The sequence below is a fragment of the Dipodomys spectabilis genome, unplaced genomic scaffold, assembly GCF_019054845.1.
Source record: "Dipodomys spectabilis isolate Male_0828 unplaced genomic scaffold, ASM1905484v1 ptg000343l, whole genome shotgun sequence".
NCBI classification, from domain to species: domain Eukaryota; kingdom Metazoa; phylum Chordata; class Mammalia; order Rodentia; family Heteromyidae; genus Dipodomys; species Dipodomys spectabilis.
In genome coordinates this window covers 224482-250822 of record NW_024871020.1, presented here as the reverse complement: position 1 = coordinate 250822, position 26341 = coordinate 224482, and the positions used below count along the sequence as shown (strand labels likewise).

The 26341-nt window shown below is 42.0% G+C and overlaps 1 pseudogene; it reads left to right on the top strand.

Annotated features, from left to right (window-relative positions):
* Positions 1 to 5125: 5125 nt before the first annotated feature.
* On the top strand, positions 5126 to 6127 carry LOC122095308 (annotated as a pseudogene).
* Positions 6128 to 26341: the final 20214 nt, after the last annotated feature.

Sequence of the window (26341 nt, the reverse complement as noted above, 5' to 3'; positions counted from 1 at the left end):
TTTCTCAGCAGAGACAATCAAAGCAAGATCCTGGAATGATGTATGTCATGCCCTAAAGACAAACAACTATCAACCAAGAATACTGTATCCAGCTAAACTCTCCTTCATAACCTCAGGTCAAATAAAAACCTTCCATAGCGGGCTGGGAAGGTGGCTCAGTGGTAGAGCGCTTGGCTTGCATGCATGAGGCCCTGGGTTCGATTCCTCAGCACCACATAAGCAAAAAAAAAAAAGCCGGAAGTGGTGCTGTGGCTCAAGTGGTAGAGTGCTAGCTTTGAGCTGAAGAGCTGAGGGACAGCACCCAGGCCCAGAGTTCAGGCCCCACGACCGGACCCCCCCCCCAAAAAAAAAACCTTCCATAGCAAAGAAAAACTGAAACAATACATCTCCACCAAACCAGCCCTACAAAAGTTTTTTAAACATGTCCTATACATAGAAGACCACAATAAAGGCCAAGAAACCTCACCCAAACTGAGAATCCAAGAACCATAGGAAGAACCTAGTTGCTGCAGCCCCCAAGAAGGTGGATAAAATGGCAGGAACTCCCAAATACCTCTCAGTCCTGTCTCTCAACATTAACGGACTTAATTGTCCAATTAAGCGACATAGACTGTCTAGTTGGATTAAAAAGCAAGATCCTTCTATCTGCTGCCTTCAGCAGTCACATCTTGCCCATAAAAGCAAACACATTTTCAATGTGAAAGGCTGGAACAAAATCTACCAAGCAAATGGCCCCCATAAACAGACGGGAGTTGCAATACTAATATCAGATAAAATAGACTGCAAATTAAAATTAGTGAGAAGAAATAAAGAAGGTCGCTACATACTAATTAAGGGATCTCTCCTTCAGGAGGATATTACAATTCTAAATCTCCATAGCCAAACAACAGAGCACACAAATTTATCCAAGAAACACTACTTTAACTCAAATCCCACATAGATCCAAAGACATTAATTGTTGGGGACTTTAACACACCACTCTCTCCACTAGATAGATCAACTCCGCAAAAACTCAATAGAGAAACTGCAGATCTGAACAACTGCATAGCTCAACCAGATTTAACAGACATCTACCGAATATTTCACTCAGCAGCATCAGAATACACCTGGGTTTACATGGGACTCAGTGTCAAGTGAGCCTAGACCACTTGGCTAACTTCCCCATGTACCATGCATATTGTATGCAGTGTGATGTCAGTGGACCACATTTGCAGGGTGTGAAATGTCTGACATTCTTAATGCATATCTGTAATGTAGTGCAGCAGAAACTAGGAAAATATTGCTTGGCATTCTGGTTTGGTTTGAGAATAAGACTTACAAAGCTAAATATTGTGGTGCATGCCTATAATCTCAGCACTCAAGAAACTGAAACAAGAAGATCACATGGAATATACAGAGACACTGTGTTCAAACAAAAGGAGGGTAGACAATAATGGAAAGGGTAACACTGATCAACATGCATTGTCCACATGAAATAAAATGAAAATCTCTTTAAAACTATTTAAAGAGATAGTATTTATTATTTATTTTACAATTATTATTTATTTTTATTATTTGCTTATTTGTTACAAATAAACTGCTGATGGCTCACACTTGCAATTCAAGATAGTCAGGAAGCTGAGACATGATGATCCCAATTGACTTTTGGGGGATGTTAACTTGAGGTAAAACTCTCATGGACTTTCTGGCCCAGGCCGTTTGAATCTTGACCCTCAGATCTCAGACTTCTAAGTAATTAAGGTTACAGGGGTGAACCTCCAGCTCCAGGCTTCCAAGTGACTCTTATCTCCAAATAACCACAAAAATGCCAAATGTGGCTCAAGTGATTGAACACCAGGCTTCAGTGAAAAAAATCTCAAGGGACAGTACCCAGGCCTCAAGTTCAATTCCCATGAACAACAACAACAGAAATGAAAGATCATCAATAGAATATGCAATCACTGTTGTTGTTGGTACCCTGTGCTTACATGGTAAATATCAGTAATTTTTCAATGATCTCTTTGTGCATCAAACTATTAAAATCATCTTTGCCATACATCCTGACTCCACATGAGGCAAAAAGATCTAACAAAGATGAAATAAAGATCCTGTGATCATTACTCAGACCAGTTCTCCCCACATTCTGGTGGCTGTTGGTGACTGTGGGAAGAGGCTTTTTTTCTGAACAGACAATGTCCACAGATGCACAGTGAGGTCCCTCAAAAGCTAGCAGAAGGCATGCACCTATTCCCATCCTCAATCACTGTAAGCGTGGTGGGACTCATTTCTGAGAAGCTTTCACACTACTGCTGTGTGTAGAATACAGTCATCAAACTGGAAATGAGTTAATATTGATACTAGAGCTAACTCTCAGCATCTATTATTGCATCCCAGAAGGAGGTGATGCACAGAGATATGTGCATGTGTGTGTGGAAGTACACACCTGTGTGAACAGCAGTATTGGGATTTAAACTCAGAGTCTCACACTCTCACTTGGCTTTTTCACTCAAGTATAGCACTTGGTGCTATACTTCTTAGGCCAAAGTTTCACTGACTTGTTTTTTTTTTTTTGTTAGTTAACTGGAAATATGAGTCTTGGAACTATTCTGCCCAGATTTTTCTGCAAACCCTAGATCTGAGCCTTCTGAGTATTTAGAATTATAGGTGTGAGACACTTGTTGCCAGCTCCAACTACTATCCAAGGAGACACATGGCTTTATTGATACAGCTGGTTGGCCTTGGTTTATGATTAGTGGAGATTGGAGTTGGAACTCCAGCCTTTCCTAGGGTCTGAGTTGGTAATTCTAGGCATCTTGTCACCACTCCTCAGACAGAATTGCCTTTAGCCTTTAGCCATCTTGTCACAGAATTGAGAGGTAACTGCCAAGTCTCCTGGAATTCAGGGCCAATGCAAGGGATATCTGTTGGTTCTGAGTAACCAGGGCTGCCGTTTCCATGGCGTTTCAGGCTTCCAGATTTGCCTGCTAGATCACTGTGCTTCCTATGCTTCCAGCACCTTTCACTCACAAGGACTAGGGCAGGCCCAGGACTCTTCTTTGAGGTGCCATGTTTGTTTATTGGGTGAAGAATATGAATGTAAGAATAAGCAAACTCACTCAATCCAGGGCATAGAAAGCTGTTCACAGGCTTTCAGGATTTCAGCTTGACCATTCTGGGGTTGACTCCCACTGCCTCTACCTTGAAACATCCTCTTCAGAACCTAGATCAAGAGGGTCCATAAGGGGCCTGCATTGCATCTCAACACTGCCTAGCTGCTTTCCTGATAAGCTGCTCCTCCTGCACTCCTCCTGCTATGTGTGATGAAGGGGGCCAGAAATTCTATACCAAAATAATCCTGCTATAGCATGTGGGGTCAAAGTTCATAGGGCATAGAAACATTTTCCTGGGTTTTCATACTCAGGAAAATGAGTGATTATTCTCTTTTTTGATTGGTTTTGTTTTTCATTATTTCTGGATGCTGTATATGTAAACACAGACTGGTTCAAATGTGCTCTTTGAACAATGTCTTAATTTGATAAGCAGACATCTCACAATAAGTCAAATACCCAATAGCCCCATTTGTGAAAGGTCTTCTCTTCTCCAAAACCTTCAAGAAGATGCCAGAAAGACAAGAAGATATTTCTGTAACCCTTCTCTTTGATCCATGTGTGAACACAAAGTGTGGATCCAAAGTGTGGATCAAAGTGTGGTAGAGCAACAGTCTTGACCAAAAAAGCTCAGGGAGAGCACCTAGACCCTGAGTTCAAGCCCTTGGAACAAAACAAAAGCAAAAGAAAACAATCCACAATATGTATGAGATATATGGATATACCTGTATTATACCATAACTATGCTGTAAAAATAAACCTATTAGAAAATTTAAATTTGTTTTCTTTTGTAGCTCAGTACCAGAAGCTCAGGACTATAATACTACTTACTCAAGAGACACTTCTCATCAATTCACCAGGAAAAAGCTGGGAGTGAAAGTGTTGCTCAAGTGGCAGAGTGCCCGCCACAAAACTAAAAGCTAAAACAAAAGCTTGAGCCCTGTATTTAAACAGAATACTGGACCAAAACATTTCTTTTGTGTCCCTGTCTACCTTCTATCTTTCTAGAGTGAACTGAATCAATACTGTTTCATTTTTACCAGAGAAAAAAATGGCTCTGAAAATGGTGCTGGGAAAACTAGATATTCACCTTGAGAAGATTGAAACTCAGTTGCTATCTCTTACGCCATACCACCTACACACACACACACACACACACACACACACACACACACACATTAATTCAATTTAATCAAAAGATCAGTGCTAGAGAACCTGCTATTGATTACATGTAACACTCAGATTAGCCCCTTCCAAGTCAAATCTCTGGGGCTAGGGAGTGAACTCCAGGCCAGACACACAATAGGCAATGCTCTAACATTTGAACTGTGCCTCTATCCCTTTTTTATTTAATATTTTTGAGAGGGTCTTACTACCTTGATTCAAAGTGCCATTGAATGTATAATATCCTTGCACTGTTCCCCAAGAGCCCAAATTACAGCATCTGCCAACATTTCCAGTTTTTCTCATTTTTTTCCCTACCTTCCACACACATAATCTCACTTCAGAAGATACGTTTCTCAGGTATTTGTTCTGATGAAAAACTGACTACTTGCCGGGTGCTAGTGGCTCACGCCTCTAATCCTAGCTACTCAGGAGGCTGAGATCTAAGGATCACAGTTCAAAGCCAGCCCGGCAGAAAAGTCAGTGAGACTCTTATCTCAAATTAACCACTAGAAAACCGGAAGTGGTGCTGTGGCTCAAGCAGTAGAATGTTCGCCTTGAGGTGAAGAGCACGGGATAGTGCCCAAGTCCAGAGTTCAAGCCCCACGACTGACAAAAAGCAAACAAAAAACCTGACTACATGCAACCCAGTTAATATGCAGCAATCCCTTGTATTTGATGCACTGACATTTTATAATCTAAAAAGAAAACAAAAAATTCCACTTAAAGTTCTATGAGGGCAGAGTGAGAAAGGTGAGGGGCCCTGGGATTAGACATGTGGAACTCCTGACCTAAGTGGGAGAGTAAGCACCTTCCCCACATCAGGACCTTCATGACACCAAATCTGCACCTTTGGGCCTCTGTCAGTGTCCACAATGACTACCCCACTCGTATCTGCCACCATTTTCAACTTGAGAGAAGCTTTATGCAAGGTTTGGTTGACAAGATGCTCAATGACAGAGCTCCCAGAGAAGGGGCTGCTTGCTGGACAGGAAGGCAGTGGTCTCTCCTGCTGCTGAGCTGAGGTGTTTCCCTTGGAGGCACTTGGCCAACACCCTGCCCAGCATCAAGTTCCACCAGAGCTAGGTCATCAGCAACCTGAAGGGTGAGCCAGTCCCAGTCTTGTACTCTAGGGACAGCAGCTTCAGAGACTGCTCTTTCTCACAGGTGCTGAGCAGCTGCTGCCCAATCAGAAGCAGACCAAAAGAGGCAGGTCAACTCCAGTGGCTATAAGACCTAGCTGTTCCTCCAATTTGAAGAAAACACCTATAGAGACAAGTGTCACTTCATGCACAGCATCCACAAGCTCCACAGTCTAGCCTGCCATCCCAAGTGCAAGATCTAGCTGGGTTGCACCTTCCATGTCACCAACCTTTGCCTCTATGAGCCCTGCTGCCACTTCATCCACAAAACCAAGGAACGCAGAGCCCTGGCCAGGACCTTTCTGCAGACCTTCCCTATCTCCAGCATAGCTTTAGCTTTGCTGGATTTTCCAGTGCCAATGAGACTGCTGCCACCACTGGATTGCTAGATAGCCCCACGTCCATCATCCCAACACCCATCCTGATTGCCGATGACCTCCTGGGCTCACCCAACCTTCCTGATGGCACCAATAACCCCTTCACCTTCTAGAGCCAGGTATTTGTTCTTTACCTCTTTCATGGGGCTGCCTTTCATGTCTACCCCACCACCTTCCTATTCTGATCCATGTCTGAGTTCTCTCACATGTTTGATTCTCATGCCACCCCTCAGGATTCTCTCTTGGGTCAAGGCTACCTGTGCAGTGCAGCAGGAGCCATGCTGGGTCAGATTCCCTCATCTTGGACAATTCAGGAGACCTGCCCATTTTGAGCAAACTTTCCATCTCATATGACTAAAGCACCAGGGTAAGGAGGGACACCCCCAATCCATTCCTTCTACTCCCCTTCCTCCTGCACCACATCCTAGATCCAATTAATCACCAAAAATCCTGGAAGTGACCTGTATCTCAAGTGGTACAGTACTAGCTTCATGCTAAATGAAGCTCAAGGATAGCTCCTATCCTGAATTCAAGCACCAAGACCACCACAGAACATCAACAATAAAAAGATGAGTGATTTGGAAATGGAAAAAGGCCTTTATAGTCAAGTAGATCCACTGAAATGGAAAAAAATAACCCTGTCCTATAACTAAAGGACTCAATATTGTACTTTATTTTACTTTTTATCCGTTGTGGAGCTTTAGTCATGGCCTGGGCAACGTCCCAGAACTTTTTTGCTCAAGACTAGCACTCTACTTCTTTAAGCAACAGCTATACATCTGGTTTAGGGGGTGGTTAATTAGAGTAAGAATATCACAGACTTTCTTGCTCAGGCTGGCTTTGAACTATGATCCTCAGATCTCAGACTCCTAGAAGCTAGGATAACAATTATGAGTCACCAGTGCCCAGCTAGGACTTAATATTTCTAAAAGAGGGCTGGGAAGTTGGCTCAGTGGTAGAGCGCTTGCCTTGCATGCCTGTGGCCCTGGGTTCGATTCCTCAGCACCACATAAGCAAAAAGAAAAAAGCCGGAAGTGGCGCTATGGCTCAAGTGGTAGCGCACTAGCCTTGAGCTGAAGAGCTGAGGGACAGCGCCCAGGCCCAGAGTTCGGGCCCCAAGACTGGACCCAAAAAAAAAAAATTCTTAAAGAGCAGTACTTTTCAAATTGCCTTTGCATTCAAAATGCCCCCTTACAAGATTGTGACCTAGGTTTAAATTAATTGCAAAATTCATTCTAAAATGTGTACGGGACTATAAGAAATCCTAAACAAACTAATTGGATACTGCAAAAACAAGAGGAAGTTAAGTAGGGGAGGATGACTCACATCTGTGATCTTTGCTACTCAGAAAGAAGAGATCTGAGGATGGTAATTCAAAACCAACCTGAGGAAGAAAAACCTTTCCAAAAATTATTTCCAAAAAAAAAAAACAACAACAAATATCCAAAATTGGAGCTATGGACATGAGAAAAAACTGTTCAAGGACAGTATTGACATGTACTTTTCTTTTTTCCTGTATATGTTTTTCCTTAGTTTAAAATTGCCATTGTCAAATTTTTTTTTTTTTAAAGTTGTACTTTTTTATTTTTTTTTAATTTTTTTTTTTAATTTTTATTTTTTTTGTCGGTCGTGGGGCTTGAACTCTGGGCCTGGGCGCTTGTCCCTCAGCTCTTCAGCTCAAGGCGAGCGCTCTACCACTTGAGCTACAGCGCCACTTCCGCCATTGTCAAAATTTTGTTTCTCTGATATATTTATCTTTCATGCCACCAATGGAATTTGAACTCAGGACCTTGCTCTCTTGCTTATTTTTTTGTTCAACGCTTGTACATAGAACTTTAGCTACACCTCTAGTTCCTGACTTTTACTGATTCATTGAATAAGGGTCTTTAAGATTTGTCTGCAGGAGCTGCTTTGAACCTCCATCTTTAGAATATGCCACTTTAGAAGCTAGAGTTAGTGAGATGGTCCGTGACACCTGGCAAGTCATTTTCCATTTATGCAAGTCTTCTTTCTCCTAATTATGATGTATTTTATGTCAGTGTTCATATTTCTTATGTACTTTTTCCAAAATTTTTATTGTGATTGATTGCATAATTTCACAAATTTCAAAGTATTTGGGGATAGTGATGCTTAGTTAAAGTTACAAACACATTCTAACACTCATGGGGCAAATTGCCTATCATGGTCCATAAAGTTTATGAGTTCTATGGGCTTTGACTATACAGTTATTTCTTCCATATCGAGTGATATTTACATTCCTTTCTTTTTGCAGAGTGTCAGCTGTTCTCTCTTTCCCACTCATTTCCTCCCTCCCAACGCTGCCTTTAAGTTGCTTGGTTTGTTTTGATCAATGTCCAATGCAGCTGATGGGTCTCACTGTTGTATGTTTTCCCGTTTCCCTCTAGTTCTGTGTCCTCCTCCTAGTTTCCCTCTGATGTGCACATATATAACATATGTGGTCAGCGGCATGGGGTCATTTAGTAATGATTGGACTAGATGAGTGGGAGTCTTTTGTTTCTCGTCTTGTTTACTTTGTTGTATTACCTTATGTTCTGGATTTAACATCCACTTATCAGGGAGACCATGTGCCATTTGTCTCTTTCTTCTTGGTTTACCTCACTCAACATGATTTCTTCTAGTTCTATCCATTTCCCTGTGAATGCCATTATTTTGTTCTTTCTAATGGCAGCATAATTTTCCATTGTATATAAATACAATTTTTTGATCCATTCATCTGTAGTGAGAGCATCTGGGTTGTTTCCATATCCTGGCTATTTTGAACAGTGCTGCAATAAACATGGAGGTGCACGTGTCCTTGTATCATGGTTCCTGTTGTTCAGGATAGATGCCTAGGAGTAGTATGGCTGGCTCATAGGAGAGGTCAATATTTAGCTTTCTGAGACCCTCCAAACTGCCTTCCAAAGTGGTTTCTATAAGTGTACATTCCCACCAGCAGTGCAATAGGGTTCCTCCTTCTCTGCATCCCCTCCAGCATTTGTCGTTGGCTGACTTTAGGATGTGGGCCATTCTGACTGGGGTAAGGTGGTATCTCAAGGTTGTCTTTATTTGCATATCCTTTATAACCAGGAATGGTGAACATTTCCTCATGTGTTTCTTTGCCATTTTTATCTCTACTTCTGAGAAGTCTCTCTTTAGTTCCCTTGTACATTTAGTAATTTATTTGTTGGGTTTGGGAGGGATTAGTTTCTTGAGTTCCCTGTACATACTGGATATTATCTCCTTGTCTGTTATATTGCTGCTAAATATTTTTTCCCGTTAGTTTGTTTTCTTTCTAGTTTGGTTGCTATAGCTTTAGCTGTGCAGAAGCTTTTTTATTTTAAGGTAGTCCCATTTGTTGAGTCTTTCCCAATTTGTTGTGACCCTGGAACTCTGTTCAGGAAGTTCCTGCCTGTGCCTATAAGTTCAAGTGTCTCTCCTACTCTGTCCTGCAGTAGTTTCAGGGATTCAGGTTTTATGTTAATCCATTTTGAGTTGATGTTAGTGCATGGTGACAGGCTGGAGTCCACTTTTAGTTTTCTGCATGTGGCCGCCCAGTTTTCCCAGCACCAGCACCAGTAGTTGTAGAGGCTGTGCTTCTTCCACTGTATGTCTTTGGCTCCTTTGTCAAATATCAGCTGACTATAGGCATGTAGTTTTATTTCTGGATCTTCTATTCTATTCCCTTGGTCTTCGGGGGTCTGGTTTTTTTTGGGGGGGGGTCTGGTCGTGGTGCCTGAACTCTGGGCCTGGATGCTGTCCCTCAGCTCTCCAGCTCAAGGATAGCGCTCTACCACTTGAGCCATAGCACCACTTCTGGCTTTTTTCTTTTTGCTTATGTGGTGCTGAGGAATCGAACTGAGGGCCTCAGGCATTCAAGGCAAGTGCTCTACCACTGAGCCACCTTCCCAGCCCCTCAGGGGTCTGTTTTTGTGAAAGTACCATGCTGTCTTTGTCATTATGGCTCTATAGTACAGTTTGAAGTCTGGCATTGAGATCCCTCGCATGTTGTCTTTTTTGCCTAGAATTATTTTGGCTATTCTAGTTCTTTTGATGTTCCATATGAATTTTTGGACTGTTTTCTGTATTTCAGCAATGTACATCATTGGGATTTTAATAGGAATTGCATTAAATTTGTATATTAATTTTGGCATTTTCACAACATTAAGTCTGCCTGTCCAAGAACATGGAAGGTCTTTCCACTTTCTGGTGTCCTCTATAATTTCTTTCTTTAAGTTTTTACAGTTTTCATTAAATAGTTCTTTTGCATCTTTGGTTAGACTAATTCCTAAATATTTTATTTGGGGGGGGAGTATTGTGAATGAGGCCGTTTCCTTGATTTCCCTTCCTGCTTCTACATTGTTTGTGTACAGAAAGGCAACTGATTTTTGTGGGTTGATTTTGTATCCTGCTACTTTGCTGAATTTGTTTATAAGTTGTAAGACCTTGAGTGTGAAGTTTTTGGGATCATTGAGGTATAATATCCTGTCATCTGCCCAAAGAGATAATTTAACTTCTTCCTTCCCTATGTGGATCCCTTTAATGTCTTTTTCTTGACTTATTGCTCTGGTTAAGGTTTCCAGAAGTATATTGAAGAAGAGTGGAGAAAGTGGGAATCCTTGCCTTGTTCCTGATTTTAGGAAAATTGGTTGTTTTTCCCATTAAGTATAATATTGGCTGTTGGTCTGTCGTATATGGCTTTTATTGTTTTAAGGAATGTTCCTTCTATTCCTATTTTTCCCAGAGCTTTTAACATGAATATTGTCTCTTATCAGAAGCTTTTATTCTGCATCAATGGAGATAATCATGTGGCTCTTGACCTTGGGTCTGTTGGTATAATGGATTACATTTATTAAATTATGTAGGTTAAACCATCCATGCATCTCTGAGATGAAGCCTACTTGGCCATGATGTATGTTTTTTTATATGTTTCTGGATTCTGTTGGATAGAATTTTGTTAATGATCTTTGTGTCTGTGTTCATCAAGAAGATTGGTCTGTAGCTTTTTGTTGTTGCTGTTGTTGTTGGGTCTTTGCTTGGGTTAGGGATGAGTGTGATATTGGCATCGTAGAATGAGTTTTGGATAGCTCCCTCTTTTTCTATTTCATGGAAGAGGCTGAGGAGTATGGGTTTTAGTTCCTCTTTAAAAGTCTTACAGAATTCCGTAGTGAATGCATCTTGTCCTGGGCTTTTCCTTGTTGGAAAACTTCTGATTGCTTCCTTTATCTCATTGTAAGATATTGGCTTTTTTAATTGATTGGTTCTTTGCTCAGTTTGGGTAACTTGTATTTCTCTAAAAATGCATCCATTTCTTTTTTTTTAAATTTTTTATTGTGAAAATACTGTACAGAGGGGTTACAATTACATGGGCAAGATAATGAGTACATTTCTTATCAAGCATTGTAGCCTCCTCCTTTGTTTCCCCTTCCCATCCCTTCCCATCCTCCCCCCACCCCCCGACCCCTCGCTTAAATCATCTTATCTGGTCATATGTACATAGCTTTTGACCTTTTCTGCTTGTCCCAGACATATACTAGTTATTGCAAATAAGGGAAAATATAGGACCTATGTTTCTTTGGCCTGGCTTAATTCAATTAATATAAGTTTTTCCAAGTCTTTGCATTTCCTAACAAATGGGGTGATGTCATTCTTTCTGATGGAGACATAGAATTCCATCTATATCTATAGCTATCTATCTATCTATCTATATCACATAAAAATGCATCCATTGCTGATAGGTTTTCTTTCTTTAGAGAGTATGGATTCTGGATATAGTTCTTTAGAATTGCTTGGATGTCTTGGGTATTTGTTGTGATTTTTCCCGTGGCATCCCTGATCTTGTTAATTTGGGTTTCCTCTCTTAATTAATCTTGCCAAAGGTCCATCAATTTTATGTATTTTTTTCAAAAAAAACAGCTTTTTGTTTTATTAATTTTATTTATAATTTTCTTAATCTCTATCTCGTTAATTTCAGCTCTTAATTTGGTAATCTGGTTCCATCTAGTAACTTTAGGTTCCACTTTTTTCATATTTTTCTAGTAGTTTACAACATGGGATTATTTACTTAGTCCATCTCTATTTTCTTGATGTGGACACTGAGGGGAATAAATTTGCTCCCTCAGGAATGCTTTTGCTGTGTCCCACAGGTTTCTTGATGTGTATTCATTTTCATTGAATTGTGGGATCCTATGTATCTTGTTAAATATTTTCTCCCCAAACTAGGTTTTTGATGTTCTTTAGGGTGAAATTTTCTTAGATGTTTGCATGAAGCACAATGGATGTGTATTGATACTTGAATTCACTGTTGGAAGAGAGTCCCATGTACCACTACATTTACTCTGGCATTTGTCCCAATTGACAGATTATGAGCTTGAGGATCAAGGAGGAACACCTTTCTAGGATGTCTGGTCTGCTATGTCCTAGAGCTAGTGTAGGGACCCTATCACCATATAGAGACATGGCCTGGACTTTTGCCACTGCCTATGCATTTAATAGTTGCCTCTATATTCAGTAGATTCTCTTGTACAGCTACAGGTGTTTCAACCCACTCAGGACCCATGTGCCTGGGTCATCAGATTATAGGAAGAAAAAAATCCACAGTATATAGGATTCAAGAATTGTACAACATAAATATTGACATTTTAATAGAGTTAGAAGAGTAAATAAAATAAACATTTTACATCAATCATGACAAAAAGTAAAATAGATATTTTCCCAGGGAGGGAAGAAGGAACCTATAACACTAGATCTTCCTATAAGTTGCCTATAAGCAGAAATGCTAGGTCAGGTAGTCTTCCTGAGTTGAGGGAGGGACATATTCTAATTTCTCCATTGGAGATTGGTTTTCCTGCAGCAGATATTCTGTGAGGACAGACTCCCTTTCCTCAACTGAATTAAGCTTTCAGACATCACTTATTGGTGCTTCTGAACACAGACTGGGGAAATTTTCCTCAAACCCCACAAGTGCTGGTTTATCTTGCATGCCAAGACATGTCCTGATTTGACTCACCTGGAGCTGATCTAGGCAGACTGTGAAAGTCAAGTGAATAAATTCTGGATCTTCTTCCACTGGAGTATCTGCAGGTTCATCTGCGTCATGTGTAGGGTTCAGAACAAGTGAGACATCCACAGGACTCGAAATCTGCTTGGTCTTTTCTGCAAATAGCCTTATCTGCTCTACATTCACATTCTTTCTGGAGTCCAGTGATGACTCCAGATCTCTATCATCACCATTGGTGATGTCACTGAGGGTTCTTTATTTCGAATTCAGGGAAAGCTGCTCTATGGTGATCGAAACCTGAGAATGAAAATAGGTAAAGGATCCTTGTCTATAAGTTCAGGTGTAATTAAACTGCCATGAGGTTTTAATGAAGAAAGCTATTGAACTTGAATTTGGACTGAACAGTGGTGAGAAGGTAGGGTGTTTCTAATCAGAGCCGATGCCTGAATATTTTCAAAAAAGAACAGGCATTACCTGGCAGAGAATATCCATAAAAAGGACATTTGTCTAGCTGGGTTGTACTAAGGGCTCCTGGCCAAACACCATCCTGAAAAGCCCATCCCTAGGGGCCTAGTTTCGATCACTACTCACAAAGTCTTGGCACCCTAGGAACACCCTAGCCCTTTCTCTGATTACATTATTTCACAGGCCTCCAGGATTCCTACTGAAAACTTATTTACAAATGGTAAATGTGATTTCCTGGAGCCTCAGCTAGGTGAGAGCTACTGGCTCATGCCTGTAATCCTGGTTTGTCAGTAAACAGATTTCTAAAGCTCCAGTAGCTTCTGAGGGAAATGAAATGTCCTGGCTGGCCAGTCCTAAGAAATTAGCCATGGTGTGTTCTTCTTTGTCTTATGCCAAGCTCTTGTGAGAAGACCCCAGTGAAACAAACAGTCTCAGATTGGAGCCAGTACTCCCAAGACTCATCCATGAGGGCTGGCTGAGCAGCCCTGGATTGAAAGAGGAGCACTCACTTTTTAAACATAATAGTCAGCACTTGCTCCATTTTCCCACAGTCTATAGTTGTATAGGAAGTTTTGAATAAAGAAGAGATCTCCTTTCTGGTGGAGAGGGATTAGGTTCATCACAAGCATCTCCAGGCCTGCCTCCAAGCTCCATACTTTACAGGGTATATCCTAGGTTGGAGCCGACTCCTTTTCACACTATGGTGGTAAAAAGAATGGATCTTTCAAACATGGAATTGGGAGCACACTTCAAATTGAGTAACTGGGGGCTGGGAAGGTGGCTCAGTGGTAGAGCGCTTGCCTTGCATGCTCGAGGCCCTGGGTTCAATTCCTCAGCACCACATAAGCAAAAAGAAAAAAGCCGGAAGTGGAGCTGTGGCTCAAGTGGTAGAGCGCTAGCCTTGAGCTGAAGAGCTGAGGGACAGCACCCAGGCCCAGAGTTCAGGCCCCACGACCGGACCCAAAAAAAAAAAAAAAAACCAAATTGAGTAACTGTAATAGACTGGATTGAAAACTACATAGAAAGAATTATTTCAATATAGACACTTAAAAGCACACAGGAAGATGATTCTAGTCTGAGTAGGAGGAAATCAAGTAGGTTTCCTATCATGATTACACCTCGCCTGAGTTGCTCTGTATTTCTCTTGGTTTCTACTTGGACAAAGGCCTGAGAAACTAGATTTGGGTTCTTGGCACTGATCCAATGTCTGCAGCTTTGAGTGACGCACTCACACCTCTCTTGCCTGAGACCCGAGTCTCCTGATGTTTTTGGGGGGGAGGGGCAGGCTGTCGTAGGGCCTGAACTCTGGGCCTGGGCGCTGTCCCTCAGCTCTTCAGCTCAAGGCTAGTGCTCTACCATTTGAGCCACAGCACCACTTACAGCTTTTTTCTTTTTGCTTATGTGGTGCTGAAGAATTGAACCCAGGGCCTCACGCATGCAAGGCAAGCACTCTTCCACTGAGCCACCTTCCCAGCCCCAAGTCTCCTGACTTTTGAACACAGAATAAGAACATCTTTCTTGTTCCAGAGCCACAGGCCAAGTGAGCTCACTTGAGCAAACTTTCACAGTTTGCTATCACAGTTCCATGTTCTAATCCACTGTGAGGAAGGCAAGGTCACCTCTCAGGTTCCAATAATCTAAGCTGCTTGCTCACGTAAGACCTTCCCCAAAATAAACGAGTCTGAAATCACCACTTCCACATCACAATTTACACATATGGACATAGTAAACAGCATATCTTGTTTGTCGAATCCCCTAGGTACTGGCATGGTCTCAGCTTCAAGGATCCATTCCTAGGTCAGATCCATGCCTTATTAGTCACTATTCCTATCACCCGGCACAAATCATTTTACTTCTCAGGGCACTCTCAGCCTTCTATGTGCTTCCTGCACATGTTTTTTTACATCTATATCTTAGGACATTATTTTGTTTCTGTATCCTAATCTTCTGTTTGCCCTTAAGGGCAGTCATCAGCAAAATATGCAAGTACCTAGAGGTGGGAAGATCAAAGAAGTATTGGCAAACAAACATTACACACATAGATATTTTTACAGGTGTCCATTCTTGTAAGATAAAAGACTTTTTTTATTCTGTTGTCAAGGGAAGTGGAGAAGGGAAAAGGTGCTGCATTTGTTTTTATTGTTATGATGACTATTATTTTAAGAATACTACAGCATTTAAGGAATGTTATATATAAAGCTAGATAGAAAACTGCTATTTGGTTTTTTTTACAAGCTATTTGTTTATACAGTACTTGCCTCTGAAGTCTTGGCTTCTGTGTGCCATGATCTATCCTTTTCCTTCAAGAAATACAAAAATGAATTTCACAAATTGCCGAGTTGTTGTCCAATCTCTGGATGTCAATGTAAGATACAGTGTTGCTTTAGAGAGAGAGAGAAAGAGAGCATGTGTGTGTGTGTGTGTGTGTGTGTGTGTGTGTGTGTGCATGCTCACACACACATGAATGTTTTAGGCTTGTGCTCACGGTTACCTTGAGTATCTTCTGCTCAAAACTAGTGCTCTACTACGTGAGCCACAACTCCACTTCCATCTTATTGTAATTAATTGGAGATGAGAGACTCACAGAGTTTCTTTCCCAGTCTGGATTGGAACTGAATCTTCAGTTTCAATGTCCTGTGTAGCTGGGATTATAGGTAAGAGCCACCAGAATCTGCTGAGAGATCACGAAGGTTGCAAGTTTCAGTCCAGCTTCACAAAACACTATATCCAGCAACTCTAAATCCCTACATGATGGAATATGATGGAATGAGGATAAATTAGGGGTATAGTATACTAGCATAACTTACATGATGCCCTGGTCTCAATATCTACCATCACAAAACCAAGCAAAATGAGGTAATTTCAAAAAAATCCATCTTATAATAATTTAATTCTGAAAATAATTAAAAAGGAAAAACATTCGTATTTATAGGGGATAGTGGATGGCAGAATAAGAAAAGGAAAATTGTATACTGCAGGAAAATTATTTTCTGGTATTGTCATGGTGGATATATGGTAATGCTTTACAAAGCAGCAATAAATAAAGATATATCTACTACCTGTAATCTAACATGTCTCTATCCCTATCCACTTCCAATCCTTTAGTGAACATTATCAATTTATGGATGTTTATGGTATATTCCAAAATAACAAGTAGAGTCATGGTGTTACCAAATTACATTGGTAATCAAAGTTTTAAGAGATGAAAGTGCTATCCCTGCAGTACTATTTTTTGTTGGTGGTTGTAGTGGTCACGGAGCCTGAACTCTTGATCTGGGCCTGTCCCTCAGTTCTTCAGTTCAAGGCTAGCACTATACCACTTGAGCCATGGCTCCACTTCCAACTTTTTTTCTGCTTATGAGGTGCTGAAGAATTGAACCCGAGGCCTCATGCATGCAAGGCAAGCACTCTACCACTGAGCCACTTTCCCAGCCCTGAAGGTGCTAATTATATTGAACTGATTATTATATACTCAAGGACTGTATTATCACTATACACCCTAAGTATGTACAATCACTACTTCAAATTTAAGCAGAACACATCAAGGTTTTGAAGACATATGCCTGTAAAGCTATCTACTTGGCAAGTTGACATTAGTTCAAGACCAGTATAGTTATACCTACACAAAGCTCCTTCTCATTCACCTGCTATGTGTGGTGGCACACATCTGTCATCTCAGGTACATGGGAGGCTGAGAGTATGAGGATTTTAATCCCAGGCCAGCCCAGGAAAAAGTTCCTTGTGACTCCACAAACTACTCAGACAAAGAAAGAAGTGGTGCTGTGGCTTAAGTGATATTTCCACAAAAAATTCTCATAAATGTGTATATATATTAAAAAGGTGGGACTGTAGAGGAGGCTCAGATAATGGTAGACAGAATGGTAGGCAGAAAAATCAAAGGCAAATAATTTCAAAGTACAGGACAACTATGTATAAGCAGGACATAAAGAACCTCAATGACAGAGTTGACCAATAGTAGATTGTGGCTCTTTAGAGGAAAAGAAAACAGCAGAGAGGATTTTTCTATCGAAATATATGTATTTCTGAATCACTATAGTGAAACTCCTTGCTGGGTGCAGGTGGCTCACGCCTGTAATCCTAGCTACTCAGGAGGCTCAGATCTGAGGATCACGGTTCAAAGCCAGCCCAAATACTTCTTCAAATAGTTTTTTCCAGGCAGGAACATCCGTCAGATTCTTATCTCCAATAAATGACTAGAAAACCTGAAGTGGCACTGTGACTTAAGCAGTAGAGCACTTGCCATGAGCTGAAGAGCATAGGGACAGACAGTGCCCAGGCCCAGAGTTCAAGCCCTACAACCAAACAAAAACAAAAACAAACAAACAACAACAAAAAAAAAACGTAGTGAAACTCCTTGGTGCAGTTCATACATACACAGAAATGCCAGGAAAGAAAAACAGGCTCAGATGTGAAGGTGGGCACAAGTGGGAAAGGTAGGGAATTGAATCTCATGGGAGAAGAATTATAGAGGAGCTGATGTTGATTGGGATATATTTTATGTATGTGTGGAAATTTGACAGTGAAATCCTTTTGTGGCTAATGTTTGGTAATAAAAATTGAATTATTTAATCTAGCAGCAATGGCTCAATTCTAGCTACTTAGGAGGCTGAAGTTCTGCAGAAACAAGTTTCAAATCCAGACAGAAAATATTATTGGAAACACAGTCTTTAAAATAATAGGCAAAATCTAGCTTGCTTATGTGTTTCTATCATAGCTGGATCAGCTGAGAAAGCAAGGTAAGAAAGAGCAAGGCTCTGATGTCAAAAACCAGTACTTGAAGGGGAAAAGAGGCATTTTATAAGTCATAAGAATTGTCTGTATTCAGTGGATATAAGTTCACATCAAATTCATAATTTAAATTTTTATCCAGTATTATGAGCTCTATTTTATATTGTATATACCACTTACAAAACAAAAATGTGATGTATGTATGTATCTCTCTCTATATATATTTATTTATCTATGTATCTATTTGTCTATCTATCTATCTTCTACCTATATGACTGCCTGAGTGTCTTCTATTTTGCCAGTTCTTGAATTCAGGGCATGAACTCACATTCCTTAGGATTAGCTTGATTGCTCATGGCTGGCAAACAACTGAGCCAGGCCTCCATTCTGTCTTTTGGTTAGTTTATTACAGATGGAGTCTGTGGACTTGTTTTTAGGATAGGAGTGGCTTCAAACAATTATTCTCCAGTTCTCAGTAGAAAACCAGCTAGGCTTATAGGCATGGGTGAATGGTAGAAGGCAAAAGGCTTTCTTTCAATGAGGTCTAGTTTGTTTATTATATTTGTCAATAATATTGTTGGTATGTTTTTTGAAAAAAAGTAATGTCCTAATGCAATATCATAGTGGTGGAACACTAGTCTTGAGCAGAAAGTTCAGGGAAAGACCTTAGCCCTTGGTTCAAGCCTCAGGACACACACACACACACACACACACACACACACACACAGCCTAAAAGGTATAAAAACTATGCCAACTTCTCAGGACCCAAGGCTTTTTTTACATAGCTGCCAACTTTGGCTCAAATACACAGGCATCCAAAGAAAACTTTATTTTTATCTATTCTGCATTCGTGGTGATTTCTTCGAATAACCAATTCAAGGTTCTAAAACCCACAACATAAAAGATCTCATTGAGATAAACAGATGGACACACAACTGTAATCCTTTCACTCAGAAGGTTTTGGCAGGAGGATTGGAGTATGACGCAAATGTGGTTGACACACCAAGACCTAAGGTAAAACACATCAAAAATGAACGCATGAATAAATAAAGTATCAGTCCCATGAACCCCTGCCTTATCTTCTTTACTCCTTAAGTCCAGGACTATGGTGTTCACCACATCACAACCTGTTTAGTTATTTTTTTTTTTTTTAAATTTTATTTTATTTTATTTGAGAACATACTGTACAGAGGGGTTACAATTACATGGTCAGGATAATGCATACATTTCTTACCAAGCATTGCAGCCTCCTCCTTTGTTTACCCTTCACCTCCCTTCCCAGCCTCCCCCCTCCCCCCCACCCAATCATACCCCCCCTCCCCCCCCTCCGACATTGTAAAGCTGCTTTTGACATGACGTTTTGTACTTCTCATTGTTGCAACAGGTCCACCTGAATCCTTAAACGACTTGTTTGTCCCCATCTCCTCCACATCTGTTTAGTTATTTTAAGAAAATGATGGATGCCGGGCACTGGTGGCTCACGCCTGTAATCCTAGCTACTCAGGAGGCTGAGATCTGAGGATCGCGGTTCAAAGCCAGCCCGGGCAGGAGAGACAGTGAGGCTCCTATCTCCAATAAAAGCCACCAGAAAACTAGAAGTGGCGCTGTGGCTCAAGTGGTAGAGCGCTCGCCTTGAGCTGAAGAGCTGAGGGACAGTGCCCAGGCCCAGAGTTCAAGCCCCATGACCGACAAAATAAAAGAAAGAAACAGATGGTTTTCCCTGATGTAAAGGGTCAGAAAAGGGTAAATGGTGTTCAGAGTCCTTTGGTGGAAACGAAGTCCTTAGCACAAAATGCAGGGAGGTTCTTATTGGTCTGTTCCAATGTAAACACACCAGATGGGCTCCTAACCTCAGGCCCCTGGACAGCAATGTCTCTGTGCAATACTAGGGTGAAGGCAGTTCCAGACACTACAGGAAGAGCTGATTCTATGTGAGGATGAAATTCAGCAGGGTCAAGCTTGCTTCTCAATACACACACCACCACTACCCTTACCACCATTACCACTACCACCACCACACAAAAGAGTCTTTAGCATTCTGGCCATCTGCCTCTCCCCAAAACTTATGCTATTATACAAGTTATTCCAAGACAAACTCATCAGTGTTGAAGGGATTGAGTTGCCACTGTTCTTTCTACACCTTCCATTGTTTCGTGTTTCAAACTAGAAAGGTCTAAGATGACCACATAACTGCCTAAGTTGAAATGATATTTGCATGGAAACCTAGCTATGTAATGGTGGACAAGTTGCATAACTTCAATCCTCAGGGTTTTTTTAATCTGCAAATGGGAATAGGGGTTAGTATAGGGGTGCATGCCTGTTTACCTATTTATGGACAGAAGGAGAATAGCAGTCCACAGCCAAACCAATGTGAAAGAAAATGGGAAAAAGCAAAAGGACTGGAAGCGTGGCTACAGTGGTAATGTCGAGGTGCTGCCCTAACTTGTGGAGAGCCCTGAACATAATACCACTGGAATTCACCAAAGCAAATTGAAATACTCGGAATGCCTGATAAAATGTCTGTAAGAAATAATGAAAATATAAACATGTGTCACACATCCCCTCACCCCCTAGTCCCCATATCCTATGCAGGACAGAGCTGAAAGCTCAGTAAAGACTTGGTGCTAAGGATATAGGCCTGGGATGGGCCTAGTGTGGCCAGAGTTGCTCTGACAGGTACCGTTACCAAGCAAGAATGCATAGGCTGTCCTTCCTCACACATGTGTTCATTGCCTTCTCCAGGCTATGGGATGAACATGTCTGAAAGCACACTTAAAAACGTGCTGTGCAGCTGGGAATATGGCTTAGTGATAGAATGCTTGCCTAGCATGCATGAAAGTCTGGGTTCGATTCCCCAGTACCATATAAACAAAACAAACAAAAGAAAGCTAGAAATTGCACTGTGGCTCAAGTAGTAGAATGCTAACCTTGAGCAAAAATAGGCTCAGGAACAGTGCCCAGGCCCTGAATTCAAGCCCCAGGGTTGGCAAAACAAAAAACAATAATAATAATAAAAAAAAAACTTGGTACTGCCGTGTGCCAGTGCCTCACGCCTATAATCCTAGCTACTCAAGATGCTGAAATCTGAGGATTGTGGTTCAAAGACAGCCTGGGAAGGAAAGTCTAGGGGACATTTATCTCCAATTAGCCACCAGAAAACTGGATGTGGCACTGTGGCTCAGATGGTAGAGTGTGTGCCTTGAGCTGAAGAGCTCAGGGACAGCACCCAGGCCCTGAATTCCAACCCCAGAACTGACAAATTAATTAAGTAACATTTTTCCACACATATCCTGAGCTCCCAACCCCACAAGTACTGAACATAATATGACCAAAATGCAAGCTTAAAGTGCAGTGAAGACTCATAGGCCTGGGTAGGAACCTAGAGTCACCAAAGTTGTTCTGGTTGGCACCAACGTACCAAGCAGGAAGGGACTGGATGTCCTTTCTCACATACACCTTCACCTCCTTCTCCAGGCCGCAGAATGAACATGAAAGTATAGATGAAAATTTGATGCAGACTTGGAGAAAGGCGAATGACCTGGGCAAGATATGAGTTTGCGAGAGCAAGTTCTGATGGGGTCTTTCTAGACCATCCCACATTGGGCCATATACCATGAAGCTCTGTTAAAGATACCAAGCTTCCATACTCTCCACATTTTATCCTACAGTCAGAAGAAGACAACGTGCATCAAAATCTTGATGGCCAGGCTAAGAGCTGAGGTGCTTGCCTAGCTTATGAGAGGTCATGGGACACAATACCACTGGAATTTACCAAAAAGAAATAGAAATAATTTTGAATGCCTAATAAAATGTGTATCAAACCTATATGATGAAAACAAAAAATCTTTTTGTGTTGGTCCTGGGGCTTGAACTCAGCCTAGGTGCTTTTCTGGAAGTTTTGTTTCCCTTTTGGGGGGAGGGGGGGAAGGAAGGGGATGGTTGGTGAATATTGAAGAAAAAGGACTTTTCTACCTGGACTGGGTTCAAACTGCAATCTTCAGAGCTTCGCCTCTTGAGTAGCTAGGAAAGCAGCCTCTTGAGTAGCTAGGAAAGCAGACATGAACCACTAGCACCTGGCAGAAATGTTTTCCACAGATCCCCTTATGCCCTCACTCACTATCTTCTCCAAAGCAAGATTTGTGAGGTCCAGCCAAACCATACTACATTAGGCCTTATACCCAGATCCTACACTCATAATTCCAGGCTTCTGAACCCTTTGCATTTTCTCAACACCCAGCACCTGAAGTCAAAGGAAGTCTCTGTAGAACAAGGGTTCAGCATCCTGGAGCCTCTTTTATGCTGAGAGTGATCTGGAGTATGGCTGAGAACAAAAAGAAAAAGCCATCTAGAGCACACTTTCTGCTCTCACCTTCTGATACACCGCCCAGCTTCTAATGAGACAAATCTCAGGTCAGGCCTGACACAGTGATGGTAAGGGACATGACTCAGTGTAAAGGTGCCTACCTAGCTTGAAGGAGGCCATGGAACACAGTATCATTTTCATGTTCTTAACTCTAGACAAAATACTTTCATATGCCTAGTACAATGGGAATAAAACCTAGACACTGGAAAATGAATGTCTTATACAATTTCCCCAACCGCTAGGCTTTGCTAAGGACATGAACACTCTGAACAGGCTGATAATAGATGCAGATTCTGAGTTAATCAGACTAGGAATTGGCCAGAACATGAAGCAGGCCTGGACAATGAACATGGCCCAGACCTGAGAAGGTCCAGAGTTGAAGCAGGCCAGGTGCAGACCCAGACTCAAAGCAACCAGGTCTCCAAGCAGCCAGGACTCAGAGCAGCTCAGACTCAGAGCAGGCATAGAAAAGATGTGGACATACTAGCTGGGAAGGTGGCTCAGTGGTAGAGTGCTTACCTTGCACGCATGAAGCCCTGGGTTCAATTCCTCAGCACCAAATAAGCAAAAAGAAAAAAGTGGGAAGTTGTGCTGTGGCTCAAGTAGTAGAGTGCTAGCCTTGAGCTGAAGAGCTGAGGGACAGGGCCTAGGCCCAGAGTTCAGGCCCCACAACTGGACCCCCCCCCAAAAAAAAAGAAAAAAAAAGAAAATATATGGGCATAGGCTGGACTACAAGGAGGCCCAGGAACAGGTCTGGAATTGGAACCAGTATAGACTCAGAGTGGGCACAGAGTCTGAGGAGCCTAGACTAGGAACAGGCTTGGACTCAGACTCAAAGGACACCTGGACTCAGAGTAAGCACAAGAAACGGACTTTGACTTGGACTATGTGCTGCAGACTTAAAGGAGGCCCAGGCTAGAAATATGCCTGTAACCAGAACTGGTGCAGATTTGAGAGCAGGCCCAGACTACAAAAGGCCTGGGCTCGGACTCTAAGGAGGTTTGGACTCCAGGGAGGGCCAGACTCGGCACAGGGTTGTATTCACTAAAAACAAAATGAAATCACTTAGTAGGACTAATGAAATGTGCATATGTGTATAAGACCTATATGCTTGATATGTGCAATTAATAATTTAGAGGAATAATTTAGAAGTAACTTGTATTGAAGCTCTTCTACTTTCATCCTTGCTATGACCTCTTCCAAAAACAAAAATCTCTCCTCACATTCCCAGGCTCTGCAACCCCTTCCTAGCCCAGCCCTGAATTAGCTGTGTGTATCAAGCTGGACACCTACATCTCTTGAGCCTCAGTTTTTCTGAGAAAAAGGAAATGAGACCAGCTTCTACTCTGACATCAAATGCCCAATTCAAAAGGTCCCTCCTCTGAGAAGCTTCTCTGCTCCTCAGGAACGACAAGCATGGGACCAGAGATTGCCTGCCTCTGGCTGTGTCTACATTGGGTATGCTAGAAGACCAAGGTGGACTCTTTTTCTTAACACTGGGTACGTGTTTGCTGAATTTATGAAATTTTGCTACTATGCACATTCATCTTTACACCTTAGAAATCACCCCAGATATTCTTTCTTCTGGGATCCCTCCAAGGGCAGGGAGTACCCTATTGGGGTATCACCTGCCTGAACACAGAGCATCCTAGAGGGGCATCACCTGCCTGAATACAGAGTACCCTATGGGGATATCACCTGCCAGAACAATTCATTACTACCCTCCAGACACATTTGTCTTCATGGGCAGCCTGGATACCAAGGGTACCACCTACAAGTACAAGGTGGCACTGCTGTGAAGGCCCGGGAATTGCAGAACTGCCAGGTAAGATGTTGAATCACTACTGCAATGACTGTCAGAGCCAAACCTAAAGCTGCAGGACCAGCAGAGGAATCCCTGTGTTTCCCAGGCTACTACCAAACCATCAACTGTAATTCTTGTTCTTCACTGTGTGGTTTAGGTCATCACATTAAAATCTCAGAATCCCTAACCCAGAGAATTAGTAATCACTTTGTGTTGATTAGAACAATATCAACTGTAAATGGCAGAAAACACAAAACTGAGCAAAAGAAAAGGTAATGTACTTCTACCTGAGAATGAGAAGCTAAGGTGCAGCTTCAGGCTCAGCTGTATCCAGGTGTGCAGGCAGTATTGTTGCAGTGCCCTGCATGTTCAGTGTCTAATGTCTTCTGCTTTCTCTCCAGTCCATGGAAGGGGGGGTGGGCTCAACCTGTCTAGGTCTTGTGGTCTCTTCTTGGGCCAGTCAAGATTCAGGACTCTGGGATGCTCTGTCCAAACCAGTATCCTTCCTGTCCCTGGAAGATGAAGAACTCTATAAAGAAATTGTTGCAGGTGCCTCCCAGAGGAGAAAGATAAAGCCCACTATTAGCCACCTTCAGAACAATGAGCTACCTTTTCTCAGCTTATCCTGAAATGAAAATAGCTTTGTTGCATAGGGCTTTCCCTCCTTATGAGCACTTCTAGGGATACCTAATGTGTCAGGCTCCTGTGTTAGATGCTCATCTCAGCCTGGTTATTATGATTCCCTTCCTTGCAAAAACACTACACACACACACACACACACACACACACACACACACACACGCCTTTCAAGTCCAAACTCTGTTGGGTTCATGCATGGCTTCAGGACTAGCTTCACAGTCATAGATGCCATAGTCATAGATAGAACAAATATCTCCTTCAGTCACCTACCTTGGTTTACTTCTCTCTCATTCTTCCTGCAAAATTCATGCCAATTTAAAGTATGCTATATAAGGCCTTCCTTTTGTTTACATTAAGAAGCATCTTCTCTTATTCTTGGCCATGACCGGGTATTTGATAATTTAGGTTGCTAATTACTCAATCCTAGCAAAACAGTTTCATAAGGGGATCTTTAGGAACCTCTTCAGAAGATTATAGCCCTTACATGTCCTCTTAAGGCCTTGAAAGCCATGCTTCCATGAGCTTCATCCCTAGGCCTTCCCAACCATCGAAACTTCTTCCCCTTCCTCACCAGTTCCTAGGGACAAGCACTTAGGGGTCCTAGCACAAGAGGCAGGTGACTCTCTAGTCTCTACAAATGATTGGATTCGGTATGCCTGAGACGACTGAGTCCTAGCCACAGGTACCCCTCATTCCAGAGGCACAAAATTAACATCTCACCAACTCTGACAAATTTCCTTATATCGGTGGGAGAGTCTCCTCAATCTCTCTCTCTCCCCTCCTACACAGGTTCTCGCACACTCTGCTTCCATTTCTTTTCATGCATGTCCACACCTGAACCCCTGTAATTTTCTGTCAGCACAGGATGCCATCTGGGAAATTCACTCCTGTGTATGTCACCAGACAGAGGTAAGGTTTAGTGAAGCTCCCCTTTAAATATAGTAACTCTTCACTTAGGGTTCTTGACTTCGATCACAGAATTTCTGGACAAGTCAAAAATCTTGGCAGAGCTTTGTTAAGTAAACAACAAGGAAACAGACAGACAAAAAAGCAAACAGAAGGGTAGGGGCACACTCTAGCAAAGTGTGAGTGGTCTCATAGGGATACAAAGCACAGAGACACACACACAAGGAGACACCCAGAAAGACACACAGGTCCTTGAGCTGTTGAGTATTTATAGGGGAAAGGCAGGGGGTCTGGCTTTGAGTTATGCAAAGCTGGGTGCTTTGTCTTTGCTTTTACTACACCTGGTGTTATACTCGGAGTTTCCAGGAAAGAATGCATCCTGCCATATAGCAGATCCTTATCCTTGAAACAAGGAGACACCCTGCTGTCTGCATTTTGGGGCATCCTGTCAGGCAGTTGTGAATTCTTGGGTGAGAAATGCATCCCTCAGGAAAGAATGCATTCAGTTGCCTCTCTTTGAAGCAAAGATAGCATTTCTAAGATTTTAGGTGCCATATTTCAGAGTTGTCAACAAAAGGCCTCAGTTTCCATAAGTTATCCTGCTTCATGTAAACCTCTCTAAGTTCTCCCTGGCCACCTACCTTGGCAG